A 23,289-nucleotide genomic window follows, 5' to 3' on the forward strand; every position below is an offset into this window, starting at 1 on the left:
GATAGACAACTCCCCAAAGCTGATAGATCACCAAAAAAGAAATTAAAGGTTGATGTGACAGCCTTCTGGAGAAGAAAGAAGGATGTGTCAACAGCTGCCAAAGCAAAGAAAATTAAGGAAAAAGAAAAAGAACTAGAAAGATTGAAACGGCAACAACAAGACCTAGAAGAATTGGAAGAAACCTCAGAAGAAGAAAGCATAGATATGGAAAAAATAGCCCGCCTCCTGGAGAAACAAAGTAAGGAGATAAAAGCTTACACGGATGAAGCACTAAAAAAACAATCTAAAGAACTCTCCAAAGAAAAATTTAATCAGGATGTTATTGTTGGGCTTCTTTTGTGGAAGATGTAATGCTTGTAGATTAGAGGGGACAACTAAAGTTGTAGAAAAACAGGATGTCAACTTTAAGCTTGTTTTACCTAGCTTCTCAAATTGTCTCCTCAAAAATGTAATATATGTCAATATATGCAACTGTGGTAAATGGTACATAGGGCAGACCACACATTCTCTAAGGATATGCATCAATTGACATTGCTCAAGAATAATAAATGGATATACTGCTGCCCATGGTACAACATTTCCAGGAACAAAGACATTCAGAAAATGATTTCAAGTTGGTGGCTCTAAAGTTGGTTAAAATGAAACAACAAAAGAGGGAACAAAGTAATCCATCCTGTGAACACAGGTTAGGAACCTAAAAGGTTGAGCAGCATCAGGTTTTGATATTCAGGTTTTCATGTTGTTTTCAACAGTCATTAATATAAACTGACATTTGCACAACTCCAATTGATTTTGGTTGGTGGTTAGGTCAACAGGAATTGTATGAATATTACATTATTGTGTTGTTATTAGGTGCGAAGTCGTGTCTGACCCATCGTGACCCCATGGACAATAATCCTCCAGGCCTTCCTGTCCTCTACCATTCCCCGGAGTCCATTTAAGTTTGCACTAACTGCTTCAGTGACTCCATCCAGCCACCTCATTCTCTGTCATCCCCTTTACAACAACATTTATAAAAATCTGCACAGCCAATCAACCTCCAATAGTCAATCAGAAGCTTTGCTAGAAAATAGCCCTACCTAGTGCCACCCACTTCTTTAAAATACTTGGCAGGCAATAGAAAAGGTGTTGGCAGGTGCCATGGTACCCATGGGCACCATGCTGAGGGTGACCCTCTTCTAGACTCTATGGTATACCATAGAGATCATCACCTGAAGTTGCCATTTTTTCCTGGCACAGTGATTTCTGTTTGTCTGGGTGTAATTTTGTATGAGTTGTGATCAGTTGTAATTGTGGAAGAATTCCAGGCCCTACTTGTAGCCTGGTAACCTAAATGAAAAAAAATGAGACATAAAACAAACAAGCAAAAAGACTGAGACATATATTGTGAAATCAGCCACCAAAATTAATATGCAGATAAAGTGTCCAAAGACCTGTACACACCATACAGTGCACCCAATAGAGTGCCTTGCATCATGGGTTCACCTCTCTCCCAGGGCCTCCTCCCTGCCTCCCCATGGTGCCCCCCTGTGGTGCCTAGGCTGGAACTTGCCTCCCTTTCCCATGCTCAGCAAATCCTTGCTCAGCAAATATAGATGCATTTTGAAACACTAAACAGTGACAGAGATGTGAAAGAAACACAATGATGATGTTATATATAGCACATCATGACACTGTGGCTGTATTCTTTGTCATACTTTTTTTGTTTGCTTTTCCACATATGTTATCAGTATCAGTAGGGTTTTGTAGAAAGCCATGAGTAGTTATTTTCTTCATCCTCATCACTTGAGTAATATGTTCTCATGGAATTGGAGAGTGAATATGCCTCTCACCGGCCCCATCTGCAGATATTTAAGTGAGTCACAATGGAAAAATACAAACATATAGGAGGTGGATGCCATAGTGCCTCTAATAAAAGCTTTGTGGGAAATATGGGAAGTTTCCCAAATGCGACTGCAGTAGAATATGCAGTCTATGCTGCTTGTGATCAGAGAAAGGACAAAAGATTAAGATAACTCAGAAAGAGAAACCCCCTCCAGCCCTTTTAAGTGAATTGTTTTCTTCTGGCTAATGAACAAATAATTTAACAGGCAGCTGCTTTGTTTAAGTTCATTACTAAAATAGCTGAATGAAGTACTAAACATGTTGTGGAGAAATTGTTCTAACTTACCCCACAAAATATCAGACAAAGGACAGCATTTTATCAGATTGTGTAATCTGCTGTATTTAGGCATGATAGGCAACAAATCACTTCAGAACAAAGCTGTGCTGCCCTTCCCGGGCGCATTCAGGGGCATGCTAAGTATGGCAGGACCCCTGCCTCACATGCTGGCACACTGTACTCCATAACCAGTAGTACACCACAACAGTCTAGGCTTGGGAGCAAGCCAGGCACAGGAACACACTGAAACACCCTGACCAGGACAGAATCCATCTTGGAAACCAGCTTGTCTTCTGCTACAGGTTGGAATTCCAGGTGTCTCTGAACTCTGATTTCCCACCCCCACACCATAGTTTAGCTGATAGCATGGTCTGGCCAGAACTGGTTTGGCCAGGGGCTCTTGGCCAATTTCTTTGTCTCCTTACACTTGGACAGACCATAGGTTAAGCCCATCATCCAGTCAATAGCACCATCTCTAGGATGGTTCCTTTTGTCTATTACCATCAAGAGCCATCTCCAGCTTAGGCCAGCAGTTGCCCAACACCAGGCTCATTGGAAATTTCCAACTAGCCTCCCACCTGGCTTACAACACAGAGGCCACCCTCCCCAAAACCCTGTATAAACAGTGGCTTTAGCAAACCCCTTTGAGTATTTCAGATATGGGACTCATCTGAAACACCCTGCACGTTCTCTGTGAAGCCTGCTTTCTCTTGCCTACCTACTCTACAGGAAAGGTAAATATACTGGACTCTCTTTTCCCACCCTATTCTTCTCTATATGACTGCTTGTTAGTGTGTTAGATATATTTATGCATTTATTATTTTATTTCTAATAAAGACTGTTATTATTATTTTTATGATTTACCAACGTTGTCTGCCTTGAGTTCCTAAGGGTAACATTATCCTTGTAAAACATTGGCAAAATCAATCCTTAGATGCTACATTACCTCCCTCTCACTCTGCTATTTTCCCATGGCTTAATACACCCATGCCACAGGACACACATATAAGTGCAATTCTTGTAACAGGCAGTCTGGGTAACTATGCTCTTGGCTGGTAAGCCAAGCCCAAATTGCAAATTGATTAACAGAGTCAGAGTCCAGTCTGGGTCTTATCATTAGCTGTGCTAGGCCAAAGTCCAAGGGAGAGCTGAAGGGGGAGTCCAGAAGTGAGCCAAAGTCAGGAACCAGGGAAGCAGAGTCAAAACAAAGTCCAAATAACAAAGTCATAGTCTAAGAAGCCATAGCAGAAGTCAGGAAACCAGAGATCAGTCAGGCAGAGCTTCACTGAAGCAAAGGCAGAGACAAGGTGACAGGTAGACTTGTGCATAAATTGCACCCACACTGAGGGATGTCTCTGCCTTGCTTAAGCACAGCTTGGCTAAGGAGTTAAGTGGCTGCACCTGGGAACTCAATTTGACTCTGTTGAAACGGCCTCACCTGGGTGTCATCTAGTTTCACAGTGAGCCTGGAACTGAGCACTTTTACGTTCTGCCCTCCTTTACTGCCTTCTGCATTGTGTGGTGGGGGGTTCAGGAAGGTGGGATTGTGCCATACAGTGCTATGGAGCTGTGGAACATTTTTTTTGCCTCCTCCAGGCCTCTGTAGGGAGGGGAGGAGCCAGGCTCTTCTTATCCATACGGGCCTCCACTGGGCTAGGCCCTATTGGCTCACAGGGCACTTAAGGGAATGTAGAAAATATCCATATTCCCTTAAAGTGGGGCAATGGTGGCCTAACACATGCCAAGCTCAGGAGGGGACTGGCCTGGTAGCAATGTCATGTGGAAGTGGAGATTAGTCCTGCTTCCATATGGGCACCCTCTCAGCCTTTCCCGCCCTTGCAGAATCAGCCTATGTGACCCAGCTCTTAGGTTGGCATGGATAACTTCTATATTTTTAGAAGTACTCTGTTCTCCTAATAAGGGATGTAGAGGAAGTTATTTTGTATCATTAATTTCATCCTCCACAAATATGTGCTGATATAGTATTATAAACAAATAAATATATTTATCCATTACATGTTCTATTCTAAATCAAAGATAGATGAAGGATTACATTCTTCCAATTTCTTATCTTAGTTGAAACACTGAAAGCACTTTTAATTTCTTTATGAATGAAGCTGTAAGCAAATATTTTGCTGTATCTCAATTAGACTTTAATTGGACCAACAGAGCCACATTTAAATATCTTAGTGACTGTTTCCAGCCTTTAAGATATCACTTGGATAAATTTTGAACCCAGATTATTTGAGTAAAACTGTTGTAATTTTTTTTATCTCAAGGAATTTATTTGGGTTTAATGCATTGAGTACTGATTTAAGGAAATTATGATTTAAGAGAATTACACAGTCAGAATTGTTTGCCCTGAAGAGTTAGAACTATAGAGGAAACTGGTTCAAGGTATAGGACTTGTTACCCAAAAAGAATGATGATGTTCAGTGGATTTAACCACAGCACAGGGAAAAGGAAGCAGTTCTAAAAGTGCCTGGTTTTGCTATCAAAATTCAATTTTGCTATGTACTTGGTATGGTAAATAATTGGGATACATTTATCAATAACCTGCCAAGACAGACACAAGATATACACAAGCTATTACCTGGGGTGACAGAATGGCAGTGGACAGAGAGACATTTTTAATAATAAAAAAAACAGTAAGCTGGAAAATCTAAAAGAGAAGTTTATCACAGGATCTACTTGTCAATATTTCAATGCCCATGGGTGGCTTAGGGGCTTATTTTTGCAGCATCGGGATCCAAGAGACTGGACCTATTGGTTTTATGACAACAAATAACTTTAATCCATATACGCACAGATGGAAAAATCCATGAAATGTTCCAGGAAATAGAGGCATGTTTCTGCATGGGAGCTTCTCCTGCTCTGGTTCAGTTCTTTAAGTCTGAATCAACAAGACTCATGCTGTTGTGCAAGATAGTCTACAGTGACATCACACCATGGGTTGTTCAGGCCAGACCATTTGGTGTCAAACTACTGCTCTGTGAACTGCCAGAGTAGCAGATGATAGCTGATCAGTTCAGCCAGTGTATCAGTCCTTCCAAGCAAAACAAACTCACATGAGTAGTAGTTTAATACTACTACTGTATGGTGGGGTGGGGTGATTTTTAGTATCTCCTATCCAACTGAATCCATGTGACCATAGCCTGCAAAAATCTGGCATTATGGTGTTGTTAAAAATCATCTAGATTGCATAGCAGGCTGGTGATATTTTAAAAATTGTTAACAGTCCCCATATGATCCTAATGCAAGTGCATGCTTGTGTGTGTCAGGCCTTAATATACCCCGTTGACACTACTTTTGTCCTTATCTCCTGTGTTAGTGGCTTTTGAATAATGATCTCAGATTTTCCAGTGGCATGAACATGGTAGATTGAAATGTGTTTATTTGTTCTTAAAAATAAATTTATGCACGGTCAAGAAGACTGGATTTTATTTGGCAAATCTCCAGTGTTTGGTTGTTTCCCAAATGCCATTTTAGTTTGGTACTAAAATGATGCAAAAATCAATGGCAATTTGAATGGCAATATTCATGGTGAATTTCATGAATGTGACTGGGAAAAGGATGACTAAAGTTTTATCCCAATTGTGTGGCAATCATCAAAGAAAGTTTGAACCTGAACCAGAGTTGTCATGGAATTAGGTATGGGAGCATGCCTACACTGAGTGCATCTGATTTTCTAGAAAGAAAGAAAGAAAGAAAGAAAGAAAGAAAGAAAGAAAGAAAGAAAGAAAGAAAGAAAGAAAGAAAGAAAGAAACAAACAAACAAACAAACAAACAAACAAACAAACAAACACTTTAAAGAAATATGCTTTGTGTGTGTTAGAAGTATGATCTAAGATTATTTTCCCATGTCTAAGTCTGAGGTATAACTGCAACAAACAGGTGATTGATTATTCAGGCATGGTATAGATTCCTATTTTTTAAAAATAGCAGGATTTTCTGCAGTTGAGTATTCACTTAAAGGCAACCCCAGGTTTATTTCTGTGGAATATACAAACAAACTTTGTGCAACAGCAAGGCATATGGTGCCCACAAATCAGAATATGAAAGTGCGTTTTTTTAGAGCAACTTGACAGGGTTGCTTCTTTCCCTTGAACGCACACAGGCAAATTGAGTGCAAATTGTGTAGTGGTGCCACAGCTGTGGAACAAATTTTCCTGGCTGTGTTCTGGGCTCATTCCTCCAGAGTAAATTAAAAGGGCTGCAACCTGTTCTATATTGTTTTGCTTCCAAGTGCCTGTGGCAACTTCACCCCAGCTGAGGACCGACACCAGCTAACTTCGGAGGCAAAAGAGGGCTGAGGTAATGATTGGGTGATTTTCCACTGCAACAGTTCAGTGAATATTGGATTACATAGAGAGTACAGAAGAATCCATATTATTAAACTTTATAACACAAAAGAATATCCCTCCTCCCAGCCAGTTCTAGATATAATTCAATAAAAATTTTCAGAATTCAAAATAATTAACTGAAGTGTTGAACCCGTATTTCACTACAGCTGAGGCCCAGAGTTTGTTTAGAGCTCCAATTCTGCTTAATTCTAGTACTGTTTTAATCATCCTTGAAATTTTACTTTATTCACTTAACAATCAACATTGAGAATTGTAAACAAAGTTGGAGTAGTAATACTTTCCAGTGACTTTCCGCTGAACAACCATTGAATGGAGCCAATTTACCACTTGCTGGCAGTATCTGAAATGATTTCAAAAAATGATCATCGTGCAGGGGAACATTACAGTGTTGATCATGAACCTCCTACTCTATTTATGATGGATTAATTTCCACTTTTCTTTCTATATTGAAAAAAATGTTAATCCATGTCCGTCAATCGATTGGCTAATGAAAAAACTGCAATTCTGTGCCCTTTGAAACCCACATGCTTAGGATGAAGAAGGGCAACTAGGATGGTTGAGAATTGGAATCTATGCCTTACAAGGAGAGGTTGGGAGTGTTGGATATGTGTCACATAGACTGTTTACGCACTTGAAGTTTCATGCTGGGCTGCAGGTTGAAGTTTTAGTTGTGGCAGGTTGCCCCACCTCTTCCTGCACCCACACAGGGGAGTATTTGGCTTGGTGTGCCTCATCTGCTCCGGATTTGTGCTCCTGCCCGAGAGCTGGGGCAGTGATGTTCCCAGTGCATAAACAGTCTTAGAGACAAAGATTAGGAGCAATGGGTTCAACTTCCAGGAAGGGAGGTTCCACTGATATTAGAAAGCATTTGAGACAGTGAGGGCTGTTTGTTGATGGAATATGCTGCCTCAGAGGGTGATATAGTCTCCTTCATTGGAAGTTTTGAGGAGGAGATTGGATGAGCAGCTGTCAAGAATTATGATTTTTAAGTCCCTGAGAAGGGGGGGGGGGCTGGACTGGATGGCCCTTTGTGATGTTTTCCAGCTCTCTCTGGTTCTAACATTGTGTTGGATTACACTCCAACTTTCTGTTAGAGATTTCACCATCATTTATAAATGCTTGATGAAATAGTATCATTTATAAGCATTTATATTTCATGACCTTATATTGTTGCAGTACTAGAAATATGGAAATGACTAAAGAGGTTTTTGAGTTCACATGAGTGAGCATGAGAGGGTTATGGATGCTTGGGACTGGGTTCTGAAGACAAAGAACTGTTTACTAAAATGTTGACTTTAACCATATCAATTTACCTTTCTTAATTCCAAATGAAACTGGATTTTTTTTTGCTGATCACCAGTCTAGTGTTTATAAATCAAATAAAGCTATAGCTGTGAAATTATGATCATAGTTTCCAATGTGGAGAATAAAACCACTAGCTGCCTCCTTCCTTCAGCCTGTCTTCCATAGAATTTCTGTTAAAGAATCCCATAACAGACAAAAGTGCAAACATAGTGGCTTACTGAACTACACAGTTAAAGAAAATTCTCTCAGGGACAGACCTCTGCACTTTTCTGGCACTCAAAATTTCTAGGAGACACACAAGATAGAAATATGGTGTTATTTTCCATCAAAGGGCACTAACTCAATTATAGGCACTGGAGGAAGAAAAGGTATCTGTGGGGGTAGTTATACCTTCCAATGAACTTCTGCTAAACAGGCATTGAATGAAGCTATTAGTTCAGTGCTCTGAAGAAAGCTGAATGGCTAAAGGTGCTTCTTAGCCATTCACTGCCAGGATGGAATTGGCTTTTGGAATAATTAAGACAGAGGCTGGCTATTCTACTGAAATTGTTCATAATGTTCTGTTTGTGAATCTGTACCTTCAGGCTGGTCATTGATGCCGCAGGCGGGTGGGTCAATGGAGACGCAGCTGTGTCCAGTCATGGCAACTTGTGCACCAGCTGGCACACTTGGCAGAGGCATAACAGGCAGGCTAATGGGTGCCTATTCAAGGTGCCTTGTGCAGCTGCCTGGCCTCTTCACCACAGGTCATTATTAAGAGAATTTCCTGCCTGCCTACTTGGTTATCAAGTTTATGTTATCTTTCTTCTTGTCTTGTCACAGCTGTGGAGGAAAGGGGCACGAGTAGAGTTTTTGGTCCAGGGAACAGTTTGTGTACTGGAACCCTGAGGTATGGGGGGTCTCAGAAGAGATTGGCTACACACCGGGTATGGCCATACCCATCTGGGAAGGCCAGGAGCCCAGAGCTAGGAGGATACAATGGTTGGATGGGGTGGGCACCCGGTGACAATTCGTATATGTCTCTTCCCCATTAAGGGTCTTTCGGGACAAGGGACCTGTCTTCCTGAATGGGAGGGTGGGGAACTCAGGTTGCCCCTGGAGCCCATGGTAGCAGCTGGACGGCTGTGTGGAATTTGCTCTTTCTCATGCCATCCCAACCCTCAGATCATATGGTTGGCCTTCAATAAAAGTTGTGGCCTTTTTATTGCCACAAAAGAAACCTGAGTCATGTCTTTTTTTTATGTTTTCATAATTTTGTTTATTATTATATAAAGCATTTACAGAAAAATTGAGAAGAAAAAGCAACCAGCTGATATGGTTTGCCATCTCTTTTAACATACATATTCAGTTCCCATCACATATTATTCCTAATCTAGAAGTTTTTACCATTTTTCTTAGCCAAGTGATTGTTAATACATATGAGAGTATGATCTGTTATAAGAATACATTCTGTTATTATCTTAAATGATATTAGGTCAGTCCCCTTCATAAATTGGCCCTGACCCAAGAGTTACTACTGCCGTCTTGTTAATGCCTATGAAATATGGTTTGTCATCCTCTTTTAGCATACATATTGACATACATATTCAATTCCCATCGCATATTAATCCTGATCTAGGAGTTATTACCATCTTTCTTAGCAAAGTAGTTGTTGATACAAATGAGAGTATAATCTATTATAAGGATATATTCTATTATTGTCTTAGATGATATAAAGTCAGTTCCCTTCATATATTGGTCCTGTCCTAAAAGTTACTGCTGCTGTCTTTCCCACAGGAAGTCAGGAGAATATTCCATTGTTCAACTCATCCTTCCGGTGGTCGCAGAAAATGAAATTGTGTTTTTTTCCATAGCAGAGTGTTTCTGATTGTCCTTCTGTCAGGGCCAGAGAAATCTCTTACTTGATTCTTGCTGCCAGTCGCCTTTGAGTTGGCTCTGAATACTTTATCAATCTGGATCTCTTCCTCTGGTCGCACAGGAATATCTCCTGATAGCTTCCTGGTAGCTGTCGCTTTTGAATAGACTCTTTTTATTTTGCTGATCCAAATAATTTCCTGCTCTGAATAGACTTCCAGGTTTTCGGTGCTTTCCTTCCTTGAATCTGTTTTCCCAGGTTCTTCAAAGGTACTTTGGGTTTTTACATCTCTGGCTCTCTCCCTCTCCTGTTGATTAACTTCCAAACATTGAGTTTTCGTTTGATTTATTATTGGCAAAGCTGTATCAGCTGTTCTCTCTCCGTCCAAAAGCTCCCCCTTAATCCCACGGATTTCCTTTTCCAGCTTATTGACTGCTTTCAGTATCTTTGAGTTCCCTTCGCATACCAAATGGAAAAGCTGTGCCTTAGTTAATTTCTCCATAGTTCCAGGCAGTCACAAATTAGAAACAGAAAGTCTCGTACGGTCTCGCGGGAGCACGGGCGATCCCAAATTATCAGTTTGTCGATCTCCGTATCAAGTCAGTTACCCCCACTGAACTTTTTTCAACAAAACTTCAAAGTTCTTTCTTTGTTTGGTTAGTGGGTATAATTAGCTGGGAGTCTCTCACTCGGCGAAAGAGGGAATTCACTTGTAAATTGGTTGAGGAAGGGGGGGGGGGGAAAGAGCTTGTGGAAAAAGAAAGGGAAGAGCCAGAAAGCTTTCAATTCTTACTGTTGCAGACTGCAGCTTCTGTCAGCGCTTCTGTCAATCTGGTAAAAGATGGTCTGGGAAGAATGTAGGGTCAGCTGGTCGTTTCAAGCTTGTAAAGTTGTTTGCGACAAGGACGCCATCGTGACCTTGAGCACACGCCGCTATTAATCTGGGGAATTCGGTCCCCCTACCTCCCCACGGATCTGTAGGACCCTCAGGATGCCGTTCCCGGTTCCTGGGGCAACCGGCGAGCAGATTTGCATATCTGCTCAGGTCAGCCAGGTGCAGAAGCTCCTGACCCTCGGCATGGCTGAAGAGCTGAACAGAAGTCCAGCTTTTTATGGCGCCATCTTCAGTCGACTCACCTGAGTCATGTCTTGATTGGCCCTATGCCACCCTGCCAGTCAATAATTATGTACTTATTCATAGTGTATGTCGATAAGTGTTCTGTATTTCAAAATGAAGTCTAGTCTCATCCTGTTTGTGTCTGAATATTTGTGGAGACTGCCATCAATGTATATAGGGGATTCTTCAGGAGGTATTTTCCAGTTATGTCCTGCCATCATGACAAAACCCTGAGCTATTCCGCACCCCATAAATATAGTGAAATACTCACCTTATGCAGACACCATATTTTTGGCATTTTGCATGGTGTTGCCAACATCTAGCATCCAAGCAGAAAGTCTAGTGGCTCTTGGGGTGAATGGAATAATTCAGGCAAAAGCGCATCCCAATGATATCATTGGGAGCATAGTGGAGGTTACAAATTTGTGGGTGATGGGCTAACAAATTTCAGGGAGGGGTAGATATCTGGACTTGCTGAGTCTACTCCTGAATTGGTCAGGAGTAAATTGTTACCCACAGAGTGTAAGGCTCTGTTGGGGGCATAGGGCGATAGGCAGCCCCTCAGGTATGTGGATCCCAAACCATGTAGGGCCTTAACGGTTAATGCCAAAACCTTGAAACGGATCCAGACAGCAACTGGTAACCAGTGCAGTTGCCCCAGCGCTGGCTGGATATGAGCCATCCACAGTGTTCCAGTGAGGACCCTAGCAGCTGCGTTTTACACCAGCTGGAGTCTCCAAAGACAAGGGTAGCCCCACGTAGAGCGAGTCTGTATGTACATTTGATTCCCTATTTGCAAGTTGGTGAATTGAATGGATATATCCTTCAATTATGAATAAGATGCACTTTCCTATTTAGGATCCATGATTTGTTACACAGAATTTGTTTCATGTAACTGGACTGGAGCTATTGTGTGTTGGTAGGTTACAGGTGGACAAAATTGTCTTGTCATTATCAACACACATAGTTCTAATTCTATTGAGTCTGCAAAGGTATTTCACTGGTTGCTTGAGATGATTAGCTCCCAAAGCTATCTCACTTCCTCACAGAGACTGTGCTGGAAGAAGAAAAGTCTACTCAGGTCATGCTTATCTACATCTTTCACATTGCTCTTTAAATACACGCAAACACACACAATTTAGTACAATAATGAGCCCTCTACCCCTTTCTAATAGGATTTTGTTGTCTATTTCTGCTCATGAAAAAATCTTGTTTATTTTTTCCATTTATAATACATTGCAATTCATGTTTATATAATTCATTTGTTCATTTTCTTGATGTACAATAACAATTTTTTTCTTCATACTTATAAAACAATGGTTTTTATGTTAAGTTATATATATATATATATATATATATATATATATATATATATATATAATCTCATTATACTTTCTCAGAAATAAAATTTATTTTATGTTTTCAAAGATAGATAAGTGCTCGGAAAAAATAAATAGCACAAGTAATTTGGATTTATAGCTGACTGTCGCTGAAAAGGATAATCCTGGTGCTTGATGGAACACATGTAGATAAAATGCCAAAAATGCACACTGGACTATTGGTTAAATTTCTGCCTTTATTTAAAAGGTTAAAATCACCCTGGGCTTTAGACAAGAGTTTCACAAATTATTTGGGAGCATAAGTTAATTGTTAATTGGTATGCTTGGAAGCAAATATCTCATTTGCGGCATGGTATGTAACAGGGGTAAACAATGAGATACCTGACTCTCTTGCGCAATGGCAGGTTGAGAGATTTCGCTGGTTGGCTATGGTCAAGGCTATGGCTGGACCTACACAGATCAAGTTACAGCCACCTAGCCTAAAGGTGACCATCACATGGACAACTGTGCCTAGGTCTTCCGGGGTCATATAGGGTGCTAGTAGCTTTGCCTGGCAGAGATGGAATAATGCCTGGCATGCTATATTCATGATCTGAGTATCCATTATAAGGGAGGCATCTAAGATTACTTCCAAATTCCTGACAGCACATGAAGTTGTCAGTTGTACCCTATCAAGAATGGGAAAGACACACTTCCTCTTCTGGTCCTTTTATCCCTAGCCACAGGACTTTTATCTTCTTGGAGTTGAGTTTCAGATGACTTTGCTGTTGCCATTCCATCAAAGCCTTCTGACACCAGGCCAATGAATCTGGAGTATATCCAGATGCTCCTTAATCGCAGATAGAGTTGGTTGACTTCTGTTTATGGATGACAACCAACCCATTTCTCTGAGCCAGCTGTGCAGGAGGGTGCATGAAGATGTTGAATAACATCAGGGAGAGAACTGTGTATTGAGGCATCCTGTAAAGGAGCTCCCACTGGTGTGATTGTTCCTCCCTGACTACTACAATCTGTCCTCAACCTTGGAGGAAGGAGACTAACCACTATAAGCCTAGTCCCTGAATCCCCACCTATATGAGGCAGTGAGCTTACAGTTTGTAGTCAACTTGGCCAAACACTGTCCATAACTGATGGTTCATCCAGATATACTTGTAGGTGATCTGTAGCTGCCTACTCAACCACCTTCCCCAGAAACACTATATCAAAAAAAAAGGACTGTAGCTGGCAGGGTTCTGTTGGTCAAGCAATGATTTATTGATGAGAGGCTGAACTATTGCCTCCCTTAGGCTCCCTTAAGAGAGGGAAAATTCATTATTTCCTGGAGAGGTTTCCCAATCCTCTTGCCACCCATTTTAATGAGCTATGAGGAACAGGGGTCCTGGAGGCAAATGGTGAGCCTCACCAAAGCTAGCACCCTGTCCACCTCAGTTTATGTGAGCACTCTGAAATTTGAAGCTCATTCCAGAAGATGGCCACGGGGCCTCCATTCCTCAACTGCATTAAAAGATGGAAGGTGGTCCGCAAAAAAGCTCATGAAAACCTCACAGCTAATATCCAATTGGAAATCATTTTTGTGCTCCTCTTCAAGGACCGTTAGAGACCGAATTACCCTAAACAATTGTTCTAGGTATGAGCTAGTAGATGCAGTGGAAGTCACATAGTATTCTCTCTTTACAACTTTCATAGTCATCTCATAGGTTTTCATAAGTGTCCTAGAAGAAGTTCTTGATGCTTCATCCCAAATCTTCTTCCAAACTCACTCTAATTGTCTCAATTCCCATTTCCTTTTATTCAGCTCTCTAGTATACCAGGGGGGCAGCTTAGGCCAGGAGTTGAAAGAATGTTGGAGAGCACTCTCATCAATGGTACCCAACAGCAGTTTTCTACTTAATCATCCAACAAGTCGGTGGGAAGCGTCGGGTCCTGCAGAGCATCCAGGAATCCAACCAGATCTATAAGTCTCTGTGGGTGGGCAGAACTCTGATTCTATTGTGTCTGCAAAGGTATTTCAAAGGTATTGAGTCTGCAAAGATATATACACACCAACAAAAAACAAACAAAAAACAAAACAAGTCTCAGAAAGGAGAAGTCTTGAGAGTATCCTCCAAAAGACCATTTATGCACTGGGAACTTCAGTGCCCCAGCTCCAGTGCAGGAGCACAAATCAGGGGCGGATGAGGCAAACTGGGCCAAATGCTTCCCCATGTGAATGCAGGAAGAGGTGGGGCAACCTGCCACAACTAAAACTCCAGACTGCATCCAGTGCATAAATGGTCAAAGATAGTATCCTCAACTGGAAATACTCTTTTCCCTGGAAGGAGCAGTAGCAGGAAAAGCCACTTAGGCACAAATATATCATACTTCAAGTGCACAGTAGGTCAGAGTTGAACCGTTGATCTTCATCAGCATTGAGCCAAAATATTCTCTTTCCTTTGGAATTTATAGTCAATGTTACTCCTGACTAATTCCATTAGATCAGTGGGGCTACTAATCAACAGCCTAGTTAACAGAGTAAGACTTTTTATTTGTTGATTTATGACTTCATGAACCCTGAGCTGGAAGTTCTAAATCTAAGATCTGAGTGTAACTGTTGTCATTTGGCTTTGTCAATATGATAGGTAGTTCCATATGAACAAACAAAAGTAAACCACAGCTGGCATTGATGGGGTGGGTGAGAGAGAAGAATACTGCAAAACTATGGCTAAACATTGTCTAACTAACCCTTTAATCTAGCTTGAAATTCTACAAGCTGACTATTAAGCGGATTTGAATCTAGTTTAAATTTCCGGAAACACCCTTCCCATGGAAGAAAGTACCAAGTCAGGCAACCTTTAGGATCAGTAAAAAATATTAAGCATTCTGAACCTCCAACAAGATGTTCTGCTGCTTATCATATTATTACAGCCAATTCCACTGGAGAGTGCCACACTGAATTCAGTGCAACACATTTCCAAGTAAATAGGTGTGGAGTCAAGATGTAAGATTTTAAAAGGAATTATGATCAACATGGAGGTGAATTTCATCCAATAAAGACAAAATATCAAAATGGTGGATAAAATTGGAAATCTAGGGGAAAATGCAAGGTCAATTGATGTTCATGATTACAAATGATAAACTGATCATTTAGTGAATGATAGAAATACACTATAATTAACAAAACGATTTCATCTTCCTCATTAATCAGCCTGCAACCTGTGCCTAGTTACACATCATTAAATCCCACTGAAATTAATAGGATTTATCCATGCATAATTGGACATAGATTTTCAAATAAGATTTTTTATAGGGATATTTACCAAGAATATGAATTTTTCCCTAACTCAGAGAGATCAAGAGATTATGTACTTGAAATGTCAAAAATACTTTCATTCATAACCATGTTTGTTATTTTTGTAGATGAGAACAAGATGTCCTTGCATTCTCCAACTTGGGCAGTTATATATAAGTTAGATTGTTGTCTGCTAACATGGATATAAAAGAAGTCATCTGCTCCGTTTTTTTATACTCTGCAGCTAGCAAGCTTAGCAACAGATATACCCAATGAAACAAATGTTTTCAAAACCATCATGTTTTACTCCTTAATTACCTACCCATATATTAAATGGAGAGGTTCAGAAAAATGATAATATATCAGACTTTTTAACAAACTTTCCTCCATTTCAAATAAGGCTATTTATGAACAAAACACTTTTTGGATCAGAAGGTATCTGTTCATTAATTAGATCTTGCATGGAAAGTTCCTTTGGCTAGACTAGGATTGCAGTTAGGGAAATGCCAGACTGTATCAAGGATATTCTCTCCTATCTCTTCATCAGTACAGATTTTGCTAGTAGGGCTGCTGACAGGTCAGTCACACATATGCATTTCCATGGTAAATGACTTTATTTAGAAAACATTTAGTCATTTTACAGATGGTAATATTGAGACTGAGTGAACTTGTCTAAAGAAACTGTACATGTAGGACAGATCACTGCAGTACAACACCTAAAAACCTGTTGGGGCCAACACATTGACTAGAAGTACAGTGGCACTTTACAGGCTATCAACATATATCTCTGCCTGAGCTTTTGTGACTCACATTCACTGACAGAATAGGAAATGAAAGAGAGAGGGCATAAGAAAGATTTAAAAAATAATACAGCAATGGGTACAAGACATACACATTCTCTCCTCCCCACACACACCTCTCAGACATCCAGAAAAGCCTATGCTATTTTCAGCTTTTGAAACACCTACTATAACCATAATGAAAATGAAAACTTACAATTAAGGTTGGGTGCTTTGGCGTCCGAAGCAGCTGTTCATGCCCGAAGCAGCCTGCGCTGCAGAGTGGGGTGGGGGGGAGAGGGAGGGGAGGGGAGGCACAGGCACCAGCATGCCGGCAGGGGCACACACGCAGGCACAGTTTTGCCTCCCCCCCCATGCCCTGAATGGCCGCTTCAGATGCTGAAGCGCCCAACCCTACAATGCATGAAATCGGGTTACCAACTCTGTCTCAGGAAATTCCTGGTGATCTAGGAGTAGGGTCCGGGAAAGACTTCAGCATATTCTAGACCATAGGTCTCCAACCCTTTTTGAGCCTGTGGGAGCAAAATGGCTGACACAAAATAGCTGCTTCAGGAGGCAGGGCCAGCTAGAAAATAATTGCCATAGCTTAACTTCAGTAACACAGTGCAGATCTTGGAGATTTGGTGGCAGTTGTTACCCAAGCAACTATGACAGTTACCTCTCTACACCCTTCCCTACACTGAAGTAAATTTTCTTTCCCCCCAAAAAATAAGAAAAGAAAAGTTGTTCCATCAGAGAAGGGGCTGCTTTTGTAGCATGGTTTATTTTGTTATAATAGTAGCCCACTGTCAGTTTGATCCCTTTGGCTTTATTCAGCCTGAAAACCTTTTGAGAAGGTGTAGAGCCATCTTTTCTTGAAAACCCCTAATCAGAATGCTACTGAGGTGTTTTTACTAACAGACAAACTCAGTATTTTATTTACCAAGAGGGAAAAGTTAGTTGGATCTGAGTAGTCAGTTTTTTGTTTGTTTGTTTGTTTACAAAATCAGTTGTTTCATAGCTGCTCAGTTTTATTTACAGGCTTTTACAGAAGTTCATAGAGGTTTCCTTATTGTGCTTATTCCAAAACATGTTTGTTTTACTTTGATCTTTGTCTCTTTAAAGAGTTCCTCTGAACTCTCCCTAGGTCTTAGAACCTGGGCACACTTAGCTTGTGCCACAACTTTCTCCCTTCCTGGATGAACCAGTCTCCCACTGCCTTCTGCAATGACTGGAGCTTTTTCACATACACTTTTATCCTAGGAAATACACCTCTGATTTCCCATCACCAGCTATCAGGGTTCTGTTTTCTCTTCCTTATTTGGGAACAGCCACCTGACTACCCAAATTCTCTCTGCCAAATGACTGCTCTGTGTGGCCACACACTTTGTGGATTAGTTCTCATTTGAATCCTGTGTTTTCACTGGAGAATCTCAGAGGAGTGTTTCAGCTAAAGATCTAAACCAGACCTCTCTCTGACCAAACTGAACTCGGACAGAACTAAATTTCTTCCTGCCCACAGCCATTATATTAACTCACCCTCAGCTGTGGCTGACCAATCCCTGGCTGTTATCTGCCTAATGAAGAGTTTTTACTCTTCCCTCACTGTTGTTGTTGTTCCAGCATTTAGAGCTTCATTTTCTAAGTGCTGTCCATTACAACAACATTTATAAAAATCTGCACAGCCAATCAACCTCCAATAGTCAATCAGAAACTGTGCTAGAAAATAGCCCTACCTAGTGCCACCCACTTCCTTAAAATACTTGGCAGGCAATAGAAAAGGTGTTGGCAGGTGCCATGGTACCCATAGGCACCATGCTGAGGGTGACTCTCTTCTAGACTCTATGGTATACCATAGAGATAATCATCTGAAGTTGCCATTTTTTCCTGGCATAGTGATTTCTGTTTGTCTGGGTGTAATTTTGGATGAATTGTGATCAGTTGTTATTGTGGAAGAATTCCAGGCCCTACTTGTAGCCTGGTAACCTAAATGAAAAAAAGAGACACAAAACAAACAAGCAAAAAGACTGAGACATATATTGTGAAATCAGCCACCAAAATTAATATGCAGATAAAGTGTCCAAAGACCTGTACACACCATACAGTGCACCCAATAGAGTGCATATGTCTACCTGTGACTTTGAGTCCTTTTTATGCAATGCCACAATCTTTAAAAGGCATAAATGAAGTTAAATAGAAAGGAATTGTTCTAACTAAGCATGGGATGCTTTCTATTCATATTTATTACTTAGACTGTTAAATGTAATCAGGTCCTGCATTTCTACATCTTGTTTACCATGTACTCAACAGTGTAATCCTAAACAGAATTATTTCCTTCTACCCCTAGTGACTGCAGTGGATTTAAAAGGGTGTAACTTTGTTTAGAGCCTCTTGTGGCACAGAGTGTTAAGGCATCAGAAATGTTGTCTGAAAGCTCTGTCCATGAGGCTGGGAGTTCAATTCCAGCAGCCGGCTCAAGGTCAACTCAGCCTTCCATCCTTCCGAGGTCGGTAAAATGAGTACCCAGCTTGCTGGGGGGTAAATGGTAATGACTGGGGAAGGCACTGGCAAACCACCCCATATTGAGTCTGCCATGAAAATGCTAGAGGGCGTTACCCCAAGGGTCAGATATGACCTGGTGCTTGCACAGGGGATACCTTTACATTTACCTTTACTTTTAACTTTGTTTAGGACTGCACTGTAAACCCTGTTTCCACCCACTGGGCCATTTAAACTAGTGCTGAGCCTAACTGTGGGATTGCATAAACTGGTATTAATTCAGATTCTACCTTCATGCATATTACTTTGCCCTGAATATGGTGTACTTTTGGAGAGGGGCCATGGCTTAGTGTTCAGTTATCTGCTTTGTATGCAGAAGGTACCAGGTTCAATCTCTGGCATCTGCAGTTCAAAAGAGCATACAGTAGGTGATGCAAAATGACCTTGGGCCCCTGGACAATGGCTGTCAATGGGAGTAGAAAGAACTCTGACAGGTTAATGGTCCAATTTAGTACAAAGAAGCTGCATGTGTTCATATGTGTCTAGTCTACAGAATCAAGGAGGAAGCAATGTAAGAGAGAGAAATAGCATGTGGGCTGCACTATAGTCCTCTTTCTGCTGTCGCAGGTGCTGTCAGTTCTCTCTGTCCATGTTAGTTGGTTAGTTACCCTATTAACCACAACACTGGACTCCCAAATGCCTCCTAATACTCTTAGGTTGTTGTCAAACCTCACTCTTTTCCCCATGCTAAACAAAACCATTCTTTTTTAACAAAAATAAATAGCACATCAGCAGACGCTTAAGGGATTATAAGCCATGCAGGGTGTCCCTCTTCTGATCTAGTGCCATCACACAAGTTTTTCAAATTTTATCTCCGGTTCACTGTTATAAAGCTGGGCATGTTGGATCTTTGGTTTGATATAGAAAGGCACCTATATTCCTACACCGGGCTGTGGTAGCCCCCACCTTTTTTACAGAACCCATTTCATTGCTAATTAGCATTTTTTAATGAGACGTACAGGAAAGAGCACAGTATATTGTCATGTCAACAGGAACAACGCATTAGCAAATGCATGGTTTACTCTGCTGTATGCAAAATATTTAAACGATGCTCATTAGTCATTTCTTAGGTCTCTGGTGCTATAGAACAGTATTATCTAAATACAGCTGCATGGAGAAATTTGCCTGTTTGACAAACACGTGTACATGTGGCGATAAATTTACAGCAATCACCAGCTTCACAACAACAGCACTAACATCCAAGCAAAGCAAAGGACAGCCCTCCAATGAGAGGATGTATATTAAGCGTATCTTGCAGCATGAATTAAATTCCACGTTGAGAGCTGTAACATTTGAGCTCATTTCTCTGCGCTCCTAATCTCTGCAGCAGAACAATTGTGATGAAAGTGTGGGTGATTCATATGTATTTCCCCTGATCTAGTTAGGAACAGATGCTGGCTTTTCCCGAGCTGATCAAGGAACCAGGTGCAAAAGAGCTGCTTCAACTGTGACATCCAACACAACCTCCTTTCAGCAGCCGGCACTCGACACATGTGGTTGGTGACTCTTATGGGCATTTTGGGGCCAGAGGATGGCAGGATAAGTCTTTGAGCTTTCTGCTGTTTCCCCTTGTTCCAAGAAAATAACTGGTGATACTGCCAAAATCTGTCTAATGCTACTTGTGCGTGGACCTGCAGGTTGAGTGGGCTGTCGGGGACTACAGACACAACAGGACTCTACTATGTACAGGTAGGGCAGAATTAGGACTTTTACAAGTAAAATTTAAAATATAAGGTTTTTCTCCTTGCTTGGCCACAGTGAGGAGGCAGTGATGGTGGTGGTGATGGACATGATTCTAGACCCCTATTTTGGAATTTTCCCAGAAACCAAGACTAACTAAGACCATTCCTGAGGGTTACTGTCAGAAGGAACATTAGGATACATCTCAAAAGCATGTTGCAAATGTGAACAGAACAGCAAAGCAGGGAACAACATAGACTTAACAACAGTTGGAGTCCTAACCACCAACAACCCAGAAGACATTCATGTGAATAAGGGGAGGTCCATTTAGGAACTAAGCCTGTTTCTTGAAGAATCATCTTCCATATACTAAAGATATAGCACATTTTTTTCTTTTTTTAAACATCAAATTAGATCTTAATAAGGCTTTATTTCTTTAAAAAGATTTTTCAAATTAATTCAACCTTATTTAAGGGAATCCTTACCTTTACAACAGGTATGGTTCAAAGTACTTCTTTCTCCCTCTTTCTAGAAATAATTTTGGAAACATTAAAAATATTTCATAATAAATGTGTCCTTTGATCCTCGTTCTGGGGGTGCATTTTATTAAGATTATTCAGTTATGTAGCCATAAGTCTTACTTAGAATCCAAACAAAAAAAGAGAAAGAAGGAAAGGTGCCAGTCAAAATGGTTGTAGGAGGTTGTTGCCATTTTTGTTCTATAGGAATTGCATTGTAACACAATTGGCCATTTAAAAAATTAGCCCCGGAAAGGTTGTGATGGTCAATGGGGGTGGGTGCAAGACTGGGGAAAGCATGACTGGGGATAACACATTTTTGAGCATGGTAAGCCCAACATACACCCATTTTGGCCCACAGCAAAAAAGGGAATGTGGATTTCTCTGCATTCCCTTGGTGCGTGCAAAAGTTGGAATTAGCCCTGTACGCAAACAAGCAGTGATCACAGCCTAAGATGTCCCAGTGAAAATTTTTCCTTTAAGCTTTTTTCATTGTCCAGCTTTCAAACCCATACATAGTAATGGGGAATACTATAGTGCTATATGAGGAATACTATAGTATGAATTATCTTGATCTTGGTTGCCTAGCAATATATCCTTACACTTAAGAATCTTTTAAAACTCCTTCACAGCTGCCCTTCTCAGTGTCAATCTCATTCTGGTTTCTTGGTTCAGTCACCCTTCCAGTTGATGACTGAGCCAAGGAACAGAAAATGTTGAACAATTAAAATTTTTTCATTGCTGACCTTGAAATTATATAATTCCTCAGTAGCCATTACTTGCATCTTCTTGATGTTCATCTGCAATCCTTTATGCTTTAACCTTTATCAGGAGTTGTTTCAAGTCTTCAAGGTTTTCTGTTAGACTGTTTCCACTCCCACAAAAAAATGGTGCCATGGCTGCCTTAAAGTTCTGTGGAATCACAAGCATTTTACTCACTATATCAGATGCACTCCCTGTTTTAACACGTCTATTGTGAATGCTGTTAAAACCGGATTCCTCCCCAGCCCCTGGGAGGGAGTTCATATTTACCCAGTTAGGAATCTCAGGAGTCTAGTTGGTTTCCTCTTCTGTTTCCCACTTCAAATGATGATGTATCAACTCTTACCAATAGTCTGCTTTTCCTCCTGCCCTCCCCTTCATATTGTTTTTAAAAATATGTTTGTGTTACAACACTAATCTGCAGACAGGGGACATTCCAGAAAGTTTAAAGTCAACTCTACACACATCCTGCCTCCCCTGCTTCCCCTGCCAGCATCTAAAGGCACCTTAAGATTTAAGGTGCAATTCATAAATTTTGTGTAATGGCAGTTGGTGTGCTTTGTCTTCTTGCATGTATGGTGACTGAGTGCACATCAATGCAAGAAACACCCCCCCCCCCTTGTGATTTGCGTGCCATGGGAATTGAGGGCTGAGGGGTGCATTTTTAATTTTTCTTTATTTTGATGCATTATCATGCAAGCTTGTTATTCCTGCCCTGTTCACTTTCCTATCCCACTCACCTGGCCTAAGTGTTGGGTTGCACCAAAGAGCTGTGCTGAGGGTCAAGGTGTGCCACTGAATTCTACTGCCCTTGCCTAAGCCCCAGGCACTTGCTTGCCCTTCCCTGGTTGCAGAAGTGGAATCAGCTTTGGCGGTCTCCAGGAGGAGATGCAAGAACAAGCTGGCAGAAGGTCCATTCTGATGCCTGGCCACACTCATCTAGATGGGAAAATATTTGCAGCTCCCATGTTTGAGTCCCCTCCCCTCCCCCTCCCTGGCAACCCTCCCTGAAGCATTAGGATATGATTGCATTATTGTGCATGCTCAACCCACCAAAAACATAGAGGGAGGTGGGACAGGAGGCAGGATTGCCCACTTTCCTGATGGGAGTGCAAAATACGTGCTGTGAATGGACTCTTGGCCAGTGGCAGAGATAACCACAAATGTAGAATGCCAGGCACAAATTCAGTGTCTGCTTTGGGAATTCAATGTGGTGAGAATGTGCTGGCAAATCACAAGTGAAGAAGCTAATGTCGGGTCATCCAGAATGTTAATGTTGCTTCAATCAATTTTCACTCCATCTTCATCTAAATCTAATCTACATTTTGATATATTCTTCACTGAAGAGAGAGGAAGATAGAATACATCCTTGTGTGATACCTTTTACCAATTGGATACCATTCAGTTTCTCCATATTCTTTTCTAAGAGTAGCCTCTGGTTCAGAGTATAGGCTGAAAATCAAAATGTTGTGGTTGTGGTACACCTATTTCTTTTTAATACAATCATAGTATTTCATGAGCCATACATCAAAAGCTTGCAGTATTCTAGGAAGCACAGCCTGATTTTCTCTTGAAATTCTC

This window comes from Paroedura picta, chromosome 1, assembly GCF_049243985.1.
Source record: "Paroedura picta isolate Pp20150507F chromosome 1, Ppicta_v3.0, whole genome shotgun sequence".
NCBI classification, from domain to species: Eukaryota; Metazoa; Chordata; class Lepidosauria; order Squamata; family Gekkonidae; genus Paroedura; species Paroedura picta.